Genomic DNA, 21428 nt, shown 5'->3' on the forward strand with positions numbered 1-21428 from the left:
CGCAGTCTAATAAGGATGCTGTTATATGGACTCCAATCTCTATGATGACCACCCATGTCTTTGTCAACTTCATGCTAAAAGGTAACAAAGCTTAGGTAGCAACACTCTCACCTAGTAACCATTAGTAACTTGACAACCTGCTGAATGTTTACCCTTAGTTTGCCCATTTTGCTTGCTGAACAAAACATGCTGGAAAGAGGCACCTTAGATGGTTTCACTGGACCTCTCAGAGGATCTGGAGGGTACTACAACACCCAAACAGGGACTTGAACCCTGGACCCTCAGATTAAAAGTCTGACGCTCTACCGACTGAGCTATCTGGGCTCGATGAGTGAGAGCGCACTTTACCCTGGAGCTTGTAGGTCAAGCCTGTGGACGCTCTAGTTCAACGGTTCTCACAGACATAAATGGTGCTCAGCCCTTGGCTTGGAAAGGGCCCATCCCATCTGGTTCTCATGGCTTTCTACAAACTATTAACACAGCTCAGCACCACTATTCAAGGATACAAACCAACAGGGTTCAACCACGGGTCTGTCCTTCATACTTCTTTACCCACTGACTGCCTGCAGTCTGAGACATACAAAGAGACAAGGTTCTTGTGAAACCTGTAAAATGGTGACGTTAACCAAGAGAATGTTGAACTTTGGTCCTATCTGTTATGTTGGCCAGTTTCTAAGTTGAGATCAACTTAACCCCAGTGCTTTCTGTTTAACGACCTTGTTCGTATTTTGTTTACAACTAGCACACTTTTGACCAGCATGTCGCTTGGAAATCGTTACCAGCATAACTCTTATTCGTAAGGCGCACTCTGAAGGCTTGTCTTGGTTCAAGGAATGCCTTCGTGTCATGGTATGAGAACAAGTAGAATAGCATCAGCATTTTTAATTAAACTTGGCTTTTCTGCACAAGGAGACCAAAATTTCTAACAAACACGTTAATTCCACACCACAAACTGACGTGTAATCTTGGCTCTGTATGCCTCGCAAAAAGCAGGTTTACGCCACCTTTGCCACTGATTGCCCATCGTCTGACACGTATAATGACACAAAGGCCTCGTACAAATGGTAACTGTGTGAAGTTACCCAGAAGAAGGCTGAACCATGGTTCTATCGCATAGGCAGTTGAGTCCCTGAGTTGCGCTTCAGGTATAAGTGTCCGCGCTTCACTCTCACGCACTGGGGTGAGATCTACCATTTGATCTTGAAAATCTCCCTTAATGTCAGGGAAGGGAAAACCAGGCAGGTTATGCCTTTAAAGGGCTCGTGCCCTTGTCCTCTGAAAGAGCTCTTGCCCAGATGTCAGACACTAGTCGCAACAGTCACAGCCCACCACCTGTCACTTTACCCTCGAGCTTGTAGGTCAGGCCTGTGGATGCCTCTAGTTCAACGGTTCTCACAGACATAAATGGTGCTCAGCCCTTGGCTTGGAAAGGGCCCATCCCATCTGGTTCTCATGGCTTTCTACAAACTATTAACACAGCTCAGCACCACTATTCAAGGATACAAACCAACAGGGGTTCAACCACGGGTCTGTCCTTCATACTTCTTTACCCACTGACTGCCTGCAGTCTGAGACATACAAAGAGACAAGGTTCTTGTGAAACCTGTAAAATGGTGACGTTAACCAAGAGAATGTTGAACTTTGGTCCTATCTATTATGTTGGCCAGTTTCTAAGTTGAGATCAACTTAACCCCAGTGCTTTCTGTTTAACGACCTTGTTCGTATTTTTGTTTACAACTAGCACACTTTTGACCAGCAATGTCGCTTGGAAATCGTTACCAGCATAACTCTTATTCGTAAGGCTCACTCTGGAGGCTTGTCTTGGTTCAAGGAATGCCTTCGTGTCATGGTATGAGAACAAGTAGAATAGCATCAGCATTTTAATTAAACTTGGCTTTTCTGCACAAGGAGACCAAAATTTCTAACAAACACGTTAATTCCACACCACAAACTGACGTGTAATCTTGGCTCTGTATGCCTCGCAAAAAGCAGGTTTACGCCACCTTTGCCACTGATTGCCCATCGTCTGACACGTATAATGACACAAAGGCCTCGTACAAATGGTAAATGTGTGAAGTTACCCAGAAGAAGGCTGAACCATGTTCTATCGCATAGGCAGTTGAGTCCCTGAGTTGCGCTTCAGGTATAAGTTGTCCGTGCTTCACTCTCACGCACCGGGGTGAGATCTACCATTTGATCTTGAAAATCTCCCCTTAATGTCCAGGGAAGGGAAACCAGGCAGGTTATGCCTTTAAAGGCTCGTGCCCTTGTCCTCTGAAAGAGCTCTTGCCCAGATGTCAGACACTAGTCGCAACAGTCACAGCCCACCACCTGTCTCCGAGTTCCAATGCGGTCTTGATCGCCCCACGCCGATGAACAAGTATGCCTTGCACCACGATGCGCTATAGGCTTCGAGCTGGGACCTCGTGGCGCAACGGAAGCGCGTCTGACTCCAGATCAGAAGGTTGCGTGTTCAAATCACGTCGGGGTCATTCAATGTGCTCTCTTTCACACAGACCCATGATTTTCTGCGCCAGTCTAATAAGGATGCTGTTATATGGACTCCAATCTCTATGATGACCACCCATGTCTTTGTCAACTTCATGCTAAAAGGTAACAAAGCTTAGGTAGCAACACTCTCACCTAGTAACCATTAGTAACTTGACAACTGCTGAATGTTTGCCCTTAGTTTGGCCCATTTTGCTAGCTGAACAAAACATGCTGGAAAGAGGCACCTTAGATGGTTTCACTGGACCTCTCAGAGGATCTGGAGGGTACTACAACACCCAAACAGGCACTTGAACCCTGGACCCTCAGATTAAAAGTCTGACGCTCTACGACTGAGCTATCTGGGCTCGATGAGTGAGAGTCGCACTTTACCCTGGAGCTTGTAGGTCAGGCCTGTGGACGCTCTAGTTCAACGGTTCTCACAGACATAAATGGTGCTCAGCCCTTGGCTTGGAAAGGGCCCATCCCATCTGGTTCTCATGGCTTTCTACAAACTATTAACACAGCTCAGCACCACTATTCAAGGATACAAACCAACAGGGTTCAACCACGGGTCTGTCCTTCATACTTCTTTACCCACTGACTGCCTGCAGTCTGAGACATACAAAGAGACAAGGTTCTTGTGAAACCTGTAAAATGGTGACGTTAACCAAGAGAATGTTGAACTTTGGTCCTATCTGTTATGTTGGCCAGTTTCTAAGTTGAGATCAACTTAACCCCAGTGCTTTCTGTTTAACGGACCTTGTTCGTATTTTTGTTTACAACTAGCACACTTTTGACCAGAATGTCGCTTGGAAATCGTTACCAGCATAACTCTTATTCGTAAGGCGCACTCTGAAGGCTTGTCTTGGTTCAAGGAATGCCTTCGTGTCATGGTATGAGAACAAGTAGAATAGCATCAGCATTTTTAATTAAACTTGGCTTTTCTGCACAAGGAGACCAAAATTTCTAACAAACACGTTAATTCACACCACAAACTGACGTGTAATCTTGGCTCTGTATGCCTCGCAAAAAGCAGGTTTACGCCACCTTTGCCACTGATTGCCCATCGTCTGACACGTATAATGACACAAAGGCCTCGTACAAATGGTAAAATGTGTGAAGTTACCCAGAAGAAGGCTGAACCATGGTTCTATCGCATAGGCAGTTGAGTCCTGAGTTGCGCTTCAGGTATAAGTTGTCCGCGCTTCACTCTCACGCACTGGGTGAGATCTACCATTTGATCTTGAAAATCTCCCTTAATGTCCAGGGAAGGGAAACCAGGCAGGTTATGCCTTTAAAGGGCTCGTGCCTTGTCCTCTGAAAGAGCTCTTGCCCAGATGTCAGACACTAGTCGCAACCAGTCACAGCCACCACCTGTCTCCGAGTTCCAATGCGTCTTGATCGCCACGCCGATGAACAAGTATGCCTTGCACCATGATGCGCTATAGGCTTCGAGCTGGGGACCTCATGGCGCAACGGAAGTGCGTCTGACTCCAGATCAGAAGGTTCAAATCATGTCGGGGTCATTCAATGTGCTCTTTTTCACACAGACCCATGATTTATTTTCTGTGCAGTCTAATAAGGATGCTGTTATATGGACTCCAATCTCTATGATGACCACCCATGTCTTTGTCAACTTCATGCTAAAAGGTAACAAAGCTTAGGTAGCAACACTCCTCACCTAGTAACCATTAGTAACTTGACAACCTGCTGAATGTTTGCCCTTAGTTTGCCCATTTTGCTTAGCTGAACAAAACATGCTGGAAAGAGGCACCTTAGATGGTTTCACTGGACCTCTCAGAGGATCTGGAGGGTACTACAACACCCAAACAGGCACTTGAACCCTGGACCCTCAGATTAAAAGTCTGATGCTCTACCGACTGAGCTATCTGGGCTCGAGGAGCGATGAGCGCACTTTACCCTGGAGCTTGTAGGTCAGGCCTGTGGACGCTCTAGTTCAACGGTTCTCACAGACATAAATGGTGCTCAGCCCTTGGCTTGGAAAGGGCCCATCCCATCTGGTTCTCATGGCTTTCTACAAACTATTAACACAGCTCAGCACCACTATTCAAGGATACAAACCAACAGGGTTCAACCACGGCTCTGTCCTTCATACTTCTTTACCCACTGACTGCCTGCAGTCTGAGGAACATACAAAGAGACAAGGTTCTTGTGAAACCTGTAAAATGGTGACGTTAACCAAGAGAATGTTGAACTTTGGTCCTATCTGTTATGTTTGGCCAGTTTCTAAGTTGAGATCAACTTAACCCCAGCTGCTTTCTGTTTAACGAACTTGTTCGTATTTTTGTTTACAACCTAGCACACCTTTTGACCAGCATGTCGCTTGGAAATCGTTACCAGCATAACTCTTATTCGTAAGGCGCACTCTGAAGGCTTGTCTTGGTTCAAGGAATGCCTTCGTGTCATGGTATGAGAACAAGTAGAATAGCATCAGCATTTTTTAATTAAACTTGGCTTTTCTGCACAAGGAGACCAAAATTTCTAACAAACACGTTAATTCCACACCACAACTGACGTGTAATCTTGGCTCTGTATGCCTCGCAAAAAAGCAGGGTTTACGCCACCTTTGCCACTGATTGCCCATCGTCTGACACGTATAATGACACAAAGGCCTCGTACAAATGGTAAATGTGTGAAGTTACCCAGAAGAAGGCTGAACCATGGTTCTATCGCATAGGCAGTTGAGTCCCTGAGTTGCGCTTCAGGTATAAGTTGTCCGCGCTTCACTCTCACGCACTGGGGTGAGATCTACCATTTGATCTTGAAAATCTCCCTTAATGTCCAGGGAAGGGAAACCAGGCAGGTTATGCCTTTAAAGGGCTCGTGCCTTGTCCTCTGAAAGAGCTCTTGCCCAGATGTCAGACACTAGTCGCAACAGTCACAGCCCACCACCTGTCTCCGAGTTCCAATGCGTCTTGATCGCCACGCCGATGAACAAGTATGCCTTGCACCATGATGCGCTATAGGCTTCGAGCTGGGACCTCGTGGCGCAACGGAAGTGCGTCTGACTCCAGATCAGAAGGTTCAAATCATGTCGGGGTCATTCAATGTGCTCTTTTTCACACAGACCCATGATTTATTTTCTGTGCAGTCTAATAAGGATGCTGTTATATGGACTCCAATCTCTATGATGACCACCCATGTCTTTGTCAACTTCATGCTAAAAGGTAACAAAGCTTAGGTAGCAACACTCTCACCTAGTAACCATTAGTAACTTGACAACCTGCTGAATGTTTACCCTTAGTTTGCCCATTTTGCTTGCTGAACAAAACATGCTGGAAAGAGGCACCTTAGATGGTTTCACTGGACCTCTCAGAGGATCTGGAGGGTACTACAACACCCAAACAGGCACTTGAACCCTGGACCCTCAGATTAAAAGTCTGATGCTCTACCGACTGAGCTATCTGGGCTCGAGAGGAGAGAGAGCGCACTTTACCCTGGAGCTTGTAGGTCAGGCCTGTGGACGCTCTAGTTCAACGGTTCTCACAGACATAAATGGTGCTCAGCCCTTGGCTTGGAAAGGGCCCATCCCATCTGGTTCTCATGGCTTTCTACAAACTATTAACACAGCTCAGCACCACTATTCAAGGATACAAACCAACAGGGTTCAACCACAGCTCTGTCCTTCATACTTCTTTACCCACTGACTGCCTGCAGTCTGAGACATACAAAGAGACAAGGTTCTTGTGAAACCTGTAAAATGGTGACGTTAACCAAGAGAATGTTGAACTTTGGTCCTATCTGTTATGTTGGCCAGTTTCTAAGTTGAGATCAACTTAACCCCAGTGCTTTCTGTTTAACGACCTTGTTCGTATTTTTGTTTACAACTAGCACACTTTTGACCAGCATGTCGCTTGGAAATCGTTACCAGCATAACTCTTATTCGTAAGGCGCACTCTGAAGGCTTGTCTTGGTTCAAGGAATGCCTTCGTGTCATGGTATGAGAACAAGTAGAATAGCATCAGCATTTTTAATTAAACTTGGCTTTTCTGCACAAGGAGACCAAAATTTCTAACAAACACGTTAATTCCACACCACAAACTGACGTGTAATCTTGGCTCTGTATGCCTCGCAAAAAGCAGGTTTACGCCACCTTTGCCACTGATTGCCCATCGTCTGACACGTATAATGACACAAAGGCCTCGTACAAATGGTAAATGTGTGAAGTTACCCAGAAGAAGGCTGAACCATGGTTCTATCGCATAGGCAGTTGAGTCCCTGAGTTGCGCTTCAGGTATAAGTTGTCCGCGCTTCACTCTCACGCACTGGGGTGAGATCTACCATTTGATCTTGAAAATCTCCCTTAATGTCCAGGGAAGGGAAACCAGGCAGGTTATGCCTTTAAAGGGCTCGTGCCTTGTCCTCTGAAAGAGCTCTTGCCCAGATGTCAGACACTAGTCGCAACAGTCACAGCCCACCACCTGTCTCCGAGTTCCAATGCGTCTTGATCGCCACGCCGATGAACAAGTATGCCTTGCACCACGATGCGCTATAGGCTTCGAGCTGGGACCTCGTGGCGCAACGGAAGTGCGTCTGACTCCAGATCAGAAGGTTCAAATCATGTCGGGGTCATTCAATGTGCTCTTTTTCACACAGACCCATGATTTATTTTCTGTGCAGTCTAATAAGGATGCTGTTATATGGACTCCAATCTCTATGATGACCACCCATGTCTTTGTCAACTTCATGCTAAAAGGTAACAAAGCTTAGGTAGCAACACTCTCACCTAGTAACCATTAGTAACTTGACAACCTGCTGAATGTTTACCCTTAGTTTGCCCATTTTGCTTGCTGAACAAAACATGCTGGAAAGAGGCACCTTAGATGGTTTCACTGGACCTCTCAGAGGATCTGGAGGGTACTACAACACCCAAACAGGGACTTGAACCCTGGACCCTCAGATTAAAAGTCTGACGCTCTACCGACTGAGCTATCTGGGCTCGATGAGTGAGAGCGCACTTTACCCTGGAGCTTGTAGGTCAGGCCTGTGGACGCTCTAGTTCAACGGTTCTCACAGACATAAATGGTGCTCAGCCCTTGGCTTGGAAAGGGCCCATCCCATCTGGTTCTCATGGCTTTCTACAAACTATTAACACAGCTCAGCACCACTATTCAAGGATACAAACCAACAGGGTTCAACCACGGCTCTGTCCTTCATACTTCTTTACCCACTGACTGCCTGCAGTCTGAGACATACAAAGAGACAAGGTTCTTGTGAAACCTGTAAAATGGTGACGTTAACCAAGAGAATGTTGAACTTTGGTCCTATCTGTTATGTTGGCCAGTTTCTAAGTTGAGATCAACTTAACCCCAGTGCTTTCTGTTTAACGACCTTGTTCGTATTTTTGTTTACAACTAGCACACTTTTGACCAGCATGTCGCTTGGAAATCGTTACCAGCATAACTCTTATTCGTAAGGCGCACTCTGAAGGCTTGTCTTGGTTCAAGGAATGCCTTCGTGTCATGGTATGAGAACAAGTAGAATAGCATCAGCATTTTTAATTAAACTTGGCTTTTCTGCACAAGGAGACCAAAATTTCTAACAAACACGTTAATTCCACACCACAAACTGACGTGTAATCTTGGCTCTGTATGCCTCGCAAAAAGCAGGTTTACGCCACCTTTGCCACTGATTGCCCATCGTCTGACACGTATAATGACACAAAGGCCTCGTACAAATGGTAAATGTGTGAAGTTACCCAGAAGAAGGCTGAACCATGGTTCTATCGCATAGGCAGTTGAGTCCCTGAGTTGCGCTTCAGGTATAAGTTGTCCGCGCTTCACTCTCACGCACTGGGGTGAGATCTACCATTTGATCTTGAAAATCTCCCTTAATGTCCAGGGAAGGGAAACCAGGCAGGTTATGCCTTTAAAGGGCTCGTGCCTTGTCCTCTGAAAGAGCTCTTGCCCAGATGTCAGACACTAGTCGCAACAGTCACAGCCCACCACCTGTCTCCGAGTTCCAATGCGTCTTGATCGCCACGCCGATGAACAAGTATGCCTTGCACCATGATGCGCTATAGGCTTCGAGCTGGGACCTCGTGGCGCAACGGAAGTGCGTCTGACTCCAGATCAGAAGGTTCAAATCATGTCGGGGTCATTCAATGTGCTCTTTTTCACACAGACCCATGATTTATTTTCTGTGCAGTCTAATAAGGATGCTGTTATATGGACTCCAATCTCTATGATGACCACCCATGTCTTTGTCAACTTCATGCTAAAAGGTAACAAAGCTTAGGTAGCAACACTCTCACCTAGTAACCATTAGTAACTTGACAACCTGCTGAATGTTTACCCTTAGTTTGCCCATTTTGCTTGCTGAACAAAACATGCTGGAAAGAGGCACCTTAGATGGTTTCACTGGACCTCTCAGAGGATCTGGAAGGTACTACAACACCCAAACAGGCACTTGAACCCTGGACCCTCAGATTAAAAGTCTGATGCTCTACCGACTGAGCTATCTGGGCTCGAGGAGCGAGAGCGCACTTTACCCTGGAGCTTGTAGGTCAGGCCTGTGGACGCTCTAGTTCAACGGTTCTCACAGACATAAATGGTGCTCAGCCCTTGGCTTGGAAAGGGCCCATCCCATCTGGTTCTCATGGCTTTCTACAAACTATTAACACAGCTCAGCACCACTATTCAAGGATACAAACCAACAGGGTTCAACCACGGCTCTGTCCTTCATACTTCTTTACCCACTGACTGCCTGCAGTCTGAGACATACAAAGAGACAAGGTTCTTGTGAAACCTGTAAAATGGTGACGTTAACCAAGAGAATGTTGAACTTTGGTCCTATCTGTTATGTTGGCCAGTTTCTAAGTTGAGATCAACTTAACCCCAGTGCTTTCTGTTTAACGACCTTGTTCGTATTTTTGTTTACAACTAGCACACTTTTGACCAGCATGTCGCTTGGAAATCGTTACCAGCATAACTCTTATTCGTAAGGCGCACTCTGAAGGCTTGTCTTGGTTCAAGGAATGCCTTCGTGTCATGGTATGAGAACAAGTAGAATAGCATCAGCATTTTTAATTAAACTTGGCTTTTCTGCACAAGGAGACCAAAATTTCTAACAAACACGTTAATTCCACACCACAAACTGACGTGTAATCTTGGCTCTGTATGCCTCGCAAAAAGCAGGTTTACGCCACCTTTGCCACTGATTGCCCATCGTCTGACACGTATAATGACACAAAGGCCTCGTACAAATGGTAAATGTGTGAAGTTACCCAGAAGAAGGCTGAACCATGGTTCTATCGCATAGGCAGTTGAGTCCCTGAGTTGCGCTTCAGGTATAAGTTGTCCGCGCTTCACTCTCACGCACTGGGGTGAGATCTACCATTTGATCTTGAAAATCTCCCTTAATGTCCAGGGAAGGGAAACCAGGCAGGTTATGCCTTTAAAGGGCTCGTGCCTTGTCCTCTGAAAGAGCTCTTGCCCAGATGTCAGACACTAGTCGCAACAGTCACAGCCCACCACCTGTCTCCGAGTTCCAATGCGTCTTGATCGCCACGCCGATGAACAAGTATGCCTTGCACCACGATGCGCTATAGGCTTCGAGCTGGGACCTCGTGGCGCAACGGAAGTGCGTCTGACTCCAGATCAGAAGGTTGCGTGTTCAAATCACGTCGGGGTCATTCAATGTGCTCTTTTTCACACAGACCCATGATTTTCTGCGCAGTCTAATAAGGATGCTGTTATATGGACTCCAATCTCTATGATGACCACCCATGTCTTTGTCAACTTCATGCTAAAAGGTAACAAAGCTTAGGTAGCAACACTCTCACCTAGTAACCATTAGTAACTTGACAACCTGCTGAATGTTTACCCTTAGTTTGCCCATTTTGCTTGCTGAACAAAACATGCTGGAAAGAGGCACCTTAGATGGTTTCACTGGACCTCTCAGAGGATCTGGAGGGTACTACAACACCCAAACAGGCACTTGAACCCTGGACCCTCAGATTAAAAGTCTGATGCTCTACCGACTGAGCTATCTGGGCTCGATGAGTGAGAGCGCACTTTACCCTCGAGCTTGTAGGTCAGGCCTGTGGACGCTCTAGTTCAACGGTTCTCACAGACATAAATGGTGCTCAGCCCTTGGCTTGGAAAGGGCCCATCCCATCTGGTTCTCATGGCTTTCTACAAACTATTAACACAGCTCAGCACCACTATTCAAGGATACAAACCAACAGGGTTCAACCACGGCTCTGTCCTTCATACTTCTTTACCCACTGACTGCCTGCAGTCTGAGACATACAAAGAGACAAGGTTCTTGTGAAACCTGTAAAATGGTGACGTTAACCAAGAGAATGTTGAACTTTGGTCCTATCTGTTATGTTGGCCAGTTTCTAAGTTGAGATCAACTTAACCCCAGTGCTTTCTGTTTAACGACCTTGTTCGTATTTTTGTTTACAACTAGCACACTTTTGACCAGCATGTCGCTTGGAAATCGTTACCAGCATAACTCTTATTCGTAAGGGGCACTCTGAAGGCTTGTCTTGGTTCAAGGAATGCCTTCGTGTCATGGTATGAGAACAAGTAGAATAGCATCAGCATTTTTAATTAAACTTGGCTTTTCTGCACAAGGAGACCAAAATTTCTAACAAACACGTTAATTCCACACCACAAACTGACGTGTAATCTTGGCTCTGTATGCCTCGCAAAAAGCAGGTTTACGCCACCTTTGCCACTGATTGCCCATCGTCTGACACGTATAATGACACAAAGGCCTCGTACAAATGGTAAATGTGTGAAGTTACCCAGAAGAAGGCTGAACCATGGTTCTATCGCATAGGCAGTTGAGTCCCTGAGTTGCGCTTCAGGTATAAGTTGTCCGTGCTTCACTCTCACGCACCGGGGTGAGATCTACCATTTGATCTTGAAAATCTCCCTTAATGTCCAGGGAAGGGAAACCAGGCAGGTTATGCCTTTAAAGGGCTCGTGCCTTGTCCTCTGAAAGAGCTCTTGCCCAGATGTCAGACACTAGTCGCAACAGTCACAGCCCACCACCTGTCTCCGAGTTCCAATGCGTCTTGATCGCCACGCCGATGAACAAGTATGCCTTGCACCACGATGCGCTATAGGCTTCGAGCTGGGACCTCGTGGCGCAACGGAAGTGCGTCTGACTCCAGATCAGAAGGTTGCGTGTTCAAATCACGTCGGGGTCATTCAATGTGCTCTTTTTCACACAGACCCATGATTTTCTGCGCAGTCTAATAAGGATGCTGTTATATGGACTCCAATCTCTATGATGACCACCCATGTCTTTGTCAACTTCATGCTAAAAGGTAACAAAGCTTAGGTAGCAACACTCTCACCTAGTAACCATTAGTAACTTGACAACCTGCTGAATGTTTACCCTTAGTTTGCCCATTTTGCTTGCTGAACAAAACATGCTGGAAAGAGGCACCTTAGATGGTTTCACTGGACCTCTCAGAGGATCTGGAGGGTACTACAACACCCAAACAGGGACTTGAACTCTGGACCCTCAGATTAAAAGTCTGACGCTCTACCGACTGAGCTATCTGGGCTCGATGAATGAGAGCGCACTTTACCCTCGAGCTTGTAGGTCAGGCCTGTGGACGCTCTAGTTCAACGGTTCTCACAGACATAAATGGTGCTCAGCCCTTGGCTTGGAAAGGGCCCATCCCATCTGGTTCTCATGGCTTTCTACAAACTATTAACACAGCTCAGCACCACTATTCAAGGATACAAACCAACAGGGTTCAACCACGGCTCTGTCCTTCATACTTCTTTACCCACTGACTGCCTGCAGTCTGAGACATACAAAGAGACAAGGTTCTTGTGAAACCTGTAAAATGGTGACGTTAACCAAGAGAATGTTGAACTTTGGTCCTATCTGTTATGTTGGCCAGTTTCTAAGTTGAGATCAACTTAACCCCAGTGCTTTCTGTTTAACGACCTTGTTCGTATTTTTGTTTACAACTAGCACACTTTTGACCAGCATGTCGCTTGGAAATCGTTACCAGCATAACTCTTATTCGTAAGGGCACTCTGAAGGCTTGTCTTGGTTCAAGGAATGCCTTCGTGTCATGGTATGAGAACAAGTAGAATAGCATCAGCATTTTTAATTAAACTTGGCTTTTCTGCACAAGGAGACCAAAATTTCTAACAAACACGTTAATTCCACACCACAAACTGACGTGTAATCTTGGCTCTGTATGCCTCGCAAAAAGCAGGTTTACGCCACCTTTGCCACTGATTGCCCATCGTCTGACACGTATAATGACACAAAGGCCTCGTACAAATGGTAAATGTGTGAAGTTACCCAGAAGAAGGCTGAACCATGGTTCTATCGCATAGGCAGTTGAGTCCCTGAGTTGCGCTTCAGGTATAAGTTGTCCGTGCTTCACTCTCACGCACCGGGGTGAGATCTACCATTTGATCTTGAAAATCTCCCTTAATGTCCAGGGAAGGGAAACCAGGCAGGTTATGCCTTTAAAGGGCTCGTGCCTTGTCCTCTGAAAGAGCTCTTGCCCAGATGTCAGACACTAGTCGCAACAGTCACAGCCCACCACCTGTCTCCGAGTTCCAATGCGTCTTGATCGCCACGCCGATGAACAAGTATGCCTTGCACCACGATGCGCTATAGGCTTCGAGCTGGGACCTCGTGGCGCAACGGAAGTGCGTCTGACTCCAGATCAGAAGGTTGCGTGTTCAAATCACGTCGGGGTCATTCAATGTGCTCTTTTTCACACAGACCCATGATTTTCTGCGCAGTCTAATAAGGATGCTGTTATATGGACTCCAATCTCTATGATGACCACCCATGTCTTTGTCAACTTCATGCTAAAAGGTAACAAAGCTTAGGTAGCAACACTCTCACCTAGTAACCATTAGTAACTTGACAACCTGCTGAATGTTTACCCTTAGTTTGCCCATTTTGCTTGCTGAACAAAACATGCTGGAAAGAGGCACCTTAGATGGTTTCACTGGACCTCTCAGAGGATCTGGAGGGTACTACAACACCCAAACAGGGACTTGAACTCTGGACCCTCAGATTAAAAGTCTGACGCTCTACCGACTGAGCTATCTGGGCTCGATGAATGAGAGCGCACTTTACCCTCGAGCTTGTAGGTCAGGCCTGTGGACGCTCTAGTTCAACGGTTCTCACAGACATAAATGGTGCTCAGCCCTTGGCTTGGAAAGGGCCCATCCCATCTGGTTCTCATGGCTTTCTACAAACTATTAACACAGCTCAGCACCACTATTCAAGGATACAAACCAACAGGGTTCAACCACAGCTCTGTCCTTCATACTTCTTTACCCACTGACTGCCTGCAGTCTGAGACATACAAAGAGACAAGGTTCTTGTGAAACCTGTAAAATGGTGACGTTAACCAAGAGAATGTTGAACTTTGGTCCTATCTGTTATGTTGGCCAGTTTCTAAGTTGAGATCAACTTAACCCCAGTGCTTTCTGTTTAACGACCTTGTTCGTATTTTTGTTTACAACTAGCACACTTTTGACCAGCATGTCGCTTGGAAATCGTTACCAGCATAACTCTTATTCGTAAGGGGCACTCTGAAGGCTTGTCTTGGTTCAAGGAATGCCTTCGTGTCATGGTATGAGAACAAGTAGAATAGCATCAGCATTTTAATTAAACTTGGCTTTTCTGCACAAGGAGACCAAAATTTCTAACAAACACGTTAATTCCACACCACAAACTGACGTGTAATCTTGGCTCTGTATGCCTCGCAAAAAGCAGGTTTACGCCACCTTTGCCACTGATTGCCCATCGTCTGACACGTATAATGACACAAAGGCCTCGTACAAATGGTAAATGTGTGAAGTTACCCAGAAGAAGGCTGAACCATGGTTCTATCGCATAGACACTTGAGTCCCTGAGTTGCGCTTCAGGTATAAGTTGTCCACGCTTCACTCTCGCGCACGGGGTGAGATCTACCATTTGATCTTGAAAATCTCCCTTAATGTTCAGGGAAGGGAAACCTGGCAGGTTATCCCTTTAAAGGGCTTGTGCCCTGTCCTCTGAAAGAGCTCTTGCCCAGATGTCAGACACTAGTCGCAACAGTCACAGCCCACCACCTGTCTCCGAGTTCCAATGCGTCTTGATCGCCACGCCGATGAACAAGTATGCCTTGCACCACGATGCGCTATAGGCTTCAAGCTGGGACCTCGTGGCGCAACGGAAGCGCGTCTGACTCCAGATCAGAAGGTTGCGTGTTCAAATCACGTCGGGGTCATTCAATGTGCTCTTTTTCACACAGACCCATGATTTTCTGCGCAGTCTAATAAGGATGCTGTTATATGGACTCCAATCTCTATGATGACCACCCATGTCTTTGTCAACTTCATGCTAAAAGGTAACAAAGCTTAGGTAGCAACACTCTCACCTAGTAACCATTAGTAACTTGACAACCTGCTGAATGTTTACCCTTAGTTTGCCCATTTTGCTTGCTGAACAAACATGCTGGAAAGAGGCACCTTAGATGGTTTCACTGGACCTCTCAGAGGATCTGGAGGGTACTACAACACCCAAACAGGCACTTGAACCCTGGACCCTCAGATTAAAAGTCTGATGCTCTACCGACTGAGCTATCTGGGCTTGAGGAGCGAGAGCGCACTTTACCCTGGAGCTTGTAGGTCAGGCCTGTGGACGCTCTAGTTCAACGGTTCTCACAGACATAAATGGTGCTCAGCCCTTGGCTTGGAAAGGGCCCATCCCATCTGGTTCTCATGGCTTTCTACAAACTATTAACACAGCTCAGCACCACTATTCAAGGATACAAACCAACAGGGTTCAACCACGGCTCTGTCCTTCATACTTCTTTACCCACTGACTGCCTGCAGTCTGAGACATACAAAGAGACAAGGTTCTTGTGAAACCTGTAAAATGGTGACGTTAACCAAGAGAATGTTGAACTTTGGTCCTATCTGTTATGTTGGCCAGTTTCTAAGTTGAGATCAACTTAACCCCAGTGCTTTCTGTTTAACGACCTTGTTCGTATTTTTGTTTACAACTAGCACACTTTTGACCAGCATGTCGCTTGGAAATCGTTACCAGCATAACTCTTATTCGTAAGGGGCACTCTGAAGGCTTGTCTTGGTTCAAGGAATGCCTTCGTGTCATGGTATGAGAACAAGTAGAATAGCATCAGCATTTTTAATTAAACTTGGCTTTTCTGCACAAGGAGACCAAAATTTCTAACAAACACGTTAATTCCACACCACAAACTGACGTGTAATCTTGGCTCTGTATGCCTCGCAAAAAGCAGGTTTACGCCACCTTTGCCACTGATTGCCCATCGTCTGACACGTATAATGACACAAAGGCCTCGTACAAATGGTAAATGTGTGAAGTTACCCAGAAGAAGGCTGAACCATGGTTCTATCGCATAGACACTTGAGTCCCTGAGTTGCGCTTCAGGTATAAGTTGTCCACGCTTCACTCTCACGCACTGGGGTGAGATCTACCATTTGATCTTGAAAATCTCCCTTAATGTTCAGGGAAGGGAAACCTGGCAGGTTATCCCTTTAAAGGGCTTGTGCCCTGTCCTCTGAAAGAGCTCTTGCCCAGATGTCAGACACTAGTCGCAACAGTCACAGCCCACCACCTGTCTCCGAGTTCCAATGCGTCTTGATCGCCACGCCGATGAACAAGTATGCCTTGCACCACGATGCGCTATAGGCTTCGAGCTGGGACCTCGTGGCGCAACGGAAGTGCGTCTGACTCCAGATCAGAAGGTTCAAATCATGTCGGGGTCATTCAATGTGCTCTTTTTCACACAGACCCATGATTTATTTTCTGTGCAGTCTAATAAGGATGCTGTTATATGGACTCCAATCTCTATGATGACCACCCATGTCTTTGTCAACTTCATGCTAAAAGGTAACAAAGCTTATGTAGCAACACTCTCACCTAGTAACCATTAGTAACTTGACAACCTGCTGAATGTTTACCCTTAGTTTGCCCATTTTGCTTGCTGAACAAAACATGCTGGAAAGAGGCACCTTAGATGGTTTCACTGGACCTCTCAGAGGATCTGGAGGGTACTACAACACCCAAACAGGGACTTGAACCCTGGACCCTCAGATTAAAAGTCTGACGCTCTAGACATAAATGGTGCTCAGCCCTTGGCTTGGAAAGGGCCCATCCATCTGGTTCTCATGGCTTTCTACAAACTATTAACACAGCTCAGCACCACTATTCAAGGATACAAACCAACAGGGTTCAACCACGGGTCTGTCCTTCATACTTCTTTACCCACTGACTGCCTGCAGTCTGAGACATACAAAGAGACAAGGTTCTTGTGAAACCTGTAAAATGGTGACGTTAACCAAGAGAATGTTGAACTTTGGTCCTATCTGTTATGTTGGCCAGTTTCTAAGTTGAGATCAACTTAACCCCAGTGCTTTCTGTTTAACGACCTTGTTCGTATTTTTGTTTACAACTAGCACACTTTTGACCAGCATGTCGCTTGGAAATCGTTACCAGCATAACTCTTATTCGTAAGGGGCACTCTGAAGGCTTGTCTTGGTTCAAGGAATGCCTTCGTGTCATGGTATGAGAACAAGTAGAATAGCATCAGCATTTTTAATTAAACTTGGCTTTTCTGCACAAGGAGACCAAAATTTCTAACAAACACGTTAATTCCACACCACAAACTGACGTGTAATCTTGGCTCTGTATGCCTCGCAAAAAGCAGGTTTACGCCACCTTTGCCACTGATTGCCCATCGTCTGACACGTATAATGACACAAAGGCCTCGTACAAATGGTAAATGTGTGAAGTTACCCAGAAGAAGGCTGAACCATGGTTCTATCGCATAGGCAGTTGAGTCCCTGAGTTGCGCTTCAGGTATAAGTTGTCCGCGCTTCACTCTCACGCACTGGGGTGAGATCTACCATTTGATCTTGAAAATCTCCCTTAATGTCCAGGGAAGGGAAACCTGGCAGGTTATGCCTTTAAAGGGCTCGTGCCTTGTCCTCTGAAAGAGCTCTTGCCAGATGTCAGACACTAGTCGCAACAGTCACAGCCCACCACCTGTCACTTTACCCTCGAGCTTGTAGGTCAGGCCTGTGGATGCTCTAGTTCAACGGTTCTCACAGACATAAATGGTGCTCAGCCCTTGGCTTGGAAAGGGCCCATCCCATCTGGTTCTCATGGCTTTCTACAAACTATTAACACAGCTCAGCACCACTATTCAAGGATACAAACCAACAGGGTTCAACCACGGCTCTGTCCTTCATACTTCTTTACCCACTGACTGCCTGCAGTCTGAGACATACAAAGAGACAAGGTTCTTGTGAAACCTGTAAAATGGTGACGTTAACCAAGAGAATGTTGAACTTTGGTCCTATCTATTATGTTGGCCAGTTTCTAAGTTGAGATCAACTTAACCCCAGTGCTTTCTGTTTAACGACCTTGTTCGTATTTTTGTTTACAACTAGCACACTTTTGACCAGCATGTCGCTTGGAAATCGTTACCAGCATAACTCTTATTCGTAAGGCTCACTCTGGAGGCTTGTCTTGGTTCAAGGAATGCCTTCGTGTCATGGTATGAGAACAAGTAGAATAGCATCAGCATTTTTAATTAAACTTGGCTTTTCTGCACAAGGAGACCAAAATTTCTAACAAACACGTTAATTCCACACCACAAACTGACGTGTAATCTTGGCTCTGTATGCCTCGCAAAAAGCAGGTTTACGCCACCTTTGCCACTGATTGCCCATCGTCTGACACGTATAATGACACAAAGGCCTCGTACAAATGGTAAATGTGTGAAGTTACCCAGAAGAAGGCTGAACCATGGTTCTATCGCATAGACACTTGAGTCCCTGAGTTGCGCTTCAGGTATAAGTTGTCCACGCTTCACTCTCACGCACTGGGGTGAGATCTACCATTTGATCTTGAAAATCTCCCTTAATGTTCAGGGAAGGGAAACCTGGCAGGTTATCCCTTTAAAGGGCTTGTGCCTGTCCTCTGAAAGAGCTCTTGCCCAGATGTCAGACACTAGTCGCAACAGTCACAGCCCACCACCTGTCTCCGAGTTCCAATGCGTCTTGATCGCCACGCCGATGAACAAGTATGCCTTGCACCACGATGCGCTATAGGCTTCGAGCTGGGACCTCGTGGCGCAACGGTACTGCGTCTGACTCCAGATCAGAAGGTTGCGTGTTCAAATCACGTCGGGGTCATTCAATGTGCTCTTTTTCACACAGACCCATGATTTTCTGCGCAGTCTAATAAGGATGCTGTTATATGGACTCCAATCTCTATGATGACCACCCATGTCTTTGTCAACTTCATGCTAAAAGGTAACAAAGCTTAGGTAGCAACACTCTCACCTAGTAACCATTAGTAACTTGACAACCTGCTGAATGTTTACCCTTAGTTTGCCCATTTTGCTTGCTGAACAAAACATGCTGGAAAGAGGCACCTTAGATGGTTTCACTGGACCTCTCAGAGGATCTGGAGGGTACTACAACACCCAAACAGGGACTTGAACCCTGGACCCTCAGATTAAAAGTCTGACGCTCTACCGACTGAGCTATCTGGGCTCGATGAGTGAGAGCGCACTTTACCCTGGAGCTTGTAGGTCAGGCCTGTGGACGCTCTAGTTCAACGGTTCTCACAGACATAAATGGTGCTCAGCCCTTGGCTTGGAAAGGGCCCATCCCATCTGGTTCTCATGGCTTTCTACAAACTATTAACACAGCTCAGCACCACTATTCAAGGATACAAACCAACAGGGTTCAACCACGGCTCTGTCCTTCATACTTCTTTACCCACTGACTGCCTGCAGTCTGAGACATACAAAGAGACAAGGTTCTTGTGAAACCTGTAAAATGGTGACGTTAACCAAGAGAATGTTGAACTTTGGTCCTATCTGTTATGTTGGCCAGTTTCTAAGTTGAGATCAACTTAACCCCAGTGCTTTCTGTTTAACGACCTTGTTCGTATTTTTGTTTACAACTAGCACACTTTTGACCAGCATGTCGCTTGGAAATCGTTACCAGCATAACTCTTATTCGTAAGGCGCACTCTGAAGGCTTGTCTTGGTTCAAGGAATGCCTTCGTGTCATGGTATGAGAACAAGTAGAATAGCATCAGCTATCCTCTTGGTTTTTTTTCTTTTTTTTTGTAGCAAAAGTCAGGTCCTCTCTCATTTCAACAGGTCCTCTTGTTGGTGAATACACAGCAATCTTCTAAGGGTATTAGCATTTCTCGGAGCAGACATTGTAACAGATAGTTGCAGAGTTTCTTCTGTGTTTTAACCACAACGTCTTAACCATTATTTTAACACTGAGACACACGACTCCCTTTAATTCGTTAACAAACACATTTGTAAGAATTCTGGTCAGCAAAACCCCCAAAAGAACACCTGTGTGTCTCTCTCTCTCACACCCACCCCCGCACACCCACATGGTCATCAGAGGTCATAATGTGCTGCTGGGACATGGGATGTCAAAGCATAGATGAAAGCTTATGTATTTAGCGAAAGTTCTGTGTAAGTATCCTCATTGGTGAACCATTTTCTGAAATCTTGTTTATAGTTTAAACAAAATGCACGACTCTTTTAAAACACCGTCTTTAAAAAGGTTTTTCACCCTTAAATTAACCTGGTTAGAAGGTAGGATATGTAATACATATTTTCATTTTCTTCAGGCATATTGTCACTTCAGTCTTCACAACAAATAACACCGATGATTTTGACCTTTCTTTCAGTAAAAGAGAACAACGACGACATACAGCCTTGAAGGACTGTAGAAATTTTTATTTTACATTCTAAAGGGTTAGGTTTAGAAGGCATGTAATACGCGCGTTTCTTATAAAAACACCGTCTTTAAAACGTTTACCTCCTAAAGGGACCTATTTAGAAGGTATGTAAAAACTTTTTTTTTTTTTTTTTTGAACATTTCTTCGGGTAGATCAATGTTTTAGAGTATTTATTTCAGTACATTTTTATTCAAAGTCATGCCAATTTCTCAAAAGTGCAATCAATAAAGTTTAATTTATTTCACAAGCTTACATTCTGCTCATTTATGTTCACATTCAACCATTGTGTATTTTCTAAAAGCGGAGCTATACAAAACAACCCCCCCAATCTAAATTTAATGTGGGGTTGCAAGATAAAAATTCTAATTTATTGAATTAATTAAATATTTAAAGTTGTACACATTATTTTGATGAGTGGTGTTGACATAATAATGTTGATAATTACATCAACTTAACATTGTGTGTAATTTCTGAATTAATTGATTTAAAACAAAATTTACGTCATAGTACATTTACATTTATTCATTTAACAGAGTGTTAGAGGACCTGTAGACTGAACAAATACTAAGGACATTACAATATGAGTATCATTTCACTTATCATTAAATTCTACTAAAGCAATGAATTGGGGGCGTGTTCTCAATAGTGATATGACCAATAGTGGACTCGTGTATAGGCTACACCTGCTAATACATTTGATGGACTATTTTGCACTAGTACACGTAGCTAATGCTAGTCATATTTAGCAGTGTCATTTGAATATCTACTCTTTAGTTTACCGTAGCAGTGGAAAAGAAGGAAAAAGTTTCATTCTGACAAATCTGCTCTTCTAGAGAGGGCTTTTCATTTGTGCTATAGGAAAGATAAGCATGATTACATTTTCTGCTTATTCATGTAAACCTCAACTACATTGTGTAATCTAATTTCATGTATTGATACATTTTTTATTTTATTTTTAAAAATCTTTTGTCATTCCCACACGTAGCCTTCTAGCTCCACAGCCTTTGGACTGTGGATAGTTCTATGAGAGATAAAAGTAGTAGACACAGTGTGCAATATGTGCAATGTTCAGTACGTCATATAATAATAATAATAATAATGAGTCTTTATGATCACACATAACATTACAGCACAATGAAATTCTTTTCTTTGCATATCCC

At 45.0% G+C, this 21428-nt stretch overlaps 9 non-coding genes across 9 annotated transcripts; 6 read left to right on the plus strand and 3 right to left on the minus strand.

The window, feature by feature from the left end:
- Window positions 1-251: 251 nt before the first annotated feature.
- trnak-uuu (transfer RNA lysine (anticodon UUU)) lies at window positions 252-324 on the minus strand. Its single transcript has one exon. It is a non-coding gene; the product is annotated as a tRNA-Lys (tRNA).
- A 2096-nt stretch (window positions 325-2420) lies between these two features.
- On the plus strand, window positions 2421-2492 carry trnaw-cca (transfer RNA tryptophan (anticodon CCA)). The gene has a single exon. It is a non-coding gene; the product is annotated as a tRNA-Trp (tRNA).
- A 4885-nt stretch (window positions 2493-7377) lies between these two features.
- On the minus strand, window positions 7378-7450 carry trnak-uuu (transfer RNA lysine (anticodon UUU)). Its single transcript has one exon. It is a non-coding gene; the product is annotated as a tRNA-Lys (tRNA).
- Window positions 7451-10072: 2622 nt separating this feature from the next.
- On the plus strand, window positions 10073-10144 carry trnaw-cca (transfer RNA tryptophan (anticodon CCA)). The gene has a single exon. It is a non-coding gene; the product is annotated as a tRNA-Trp (tRNA).
- Window positions 10145-11602: 1458 nt separating this feature from the next.
- On the plus strand, window positions 11603-11674 carry trnaw-cca (transfer RNA tryptophan (anticodon CCA)). Its single transcript has one exon. It is a non-coding gene; the product is annotated as a tRNA-Trp (tRNA).
- Window positions 11675-13131: 1457 nt separating this feature from the next.
- trnaw-cca (transfer RNA tryptophan (anticodon CCA)) lies at window positions 13132-13203 on the plus strand. Its single transcript has one exon. It is a non-coding gene; the product is annotated as a tRNA-Trp (tRNA).
- A 1456-nt stretch (window positions 13204-14659) lies between these two features.
- Window positions 14660-14731, plus strand: trnaw-cca (transfer RNA tryptophan (anticodon CCA)). Its single transcript has one exon. It is a non-coding gene; the product is annotated as a tRNA-Trp (tRNA).
- A 3883-nt stretch (window positions 14732-18614) lies between these two features.
- On the plus strand, window positions 18615-18686 carry trnaw-cca (transfer RNA tryptophan (anticodon CCA)). Its single transcript has one exon. It is a non-coding gene; the product is annotated as a tRNA-Trp (tRNA).
- A 290-nt stretch (window positions 18687-18976) lies between these two features.
- trnak-uuu (transfer RNA lysine (anticodon UUU)) lies at window positions 18977-19049 on the minus strand. The gene has a single exon. It is a non-coding gene; the product is annotated as a tRNA-Lys (tRNA).
- Window positions 19050-21428: the final 2379 nt, after the last annotated feature.

The sequence above is a fragment of the Ictalurus punctatus genome, unplaced genomic scaffold, assembly GCF_001660625.3.
Source record: "Ictalurus punctatus breed USDA103 unplaced genomic scaffold, Coco_2.0 Super-Scaffold_100056, whole genome shotgun sequence".
Taxonomy (NCBI): Eukaryota; Metazoa; Chordata; class Actinopteri; order Siluriformes; family Ictaluridae; genus Ictalurus; species Ictalurus punctatus.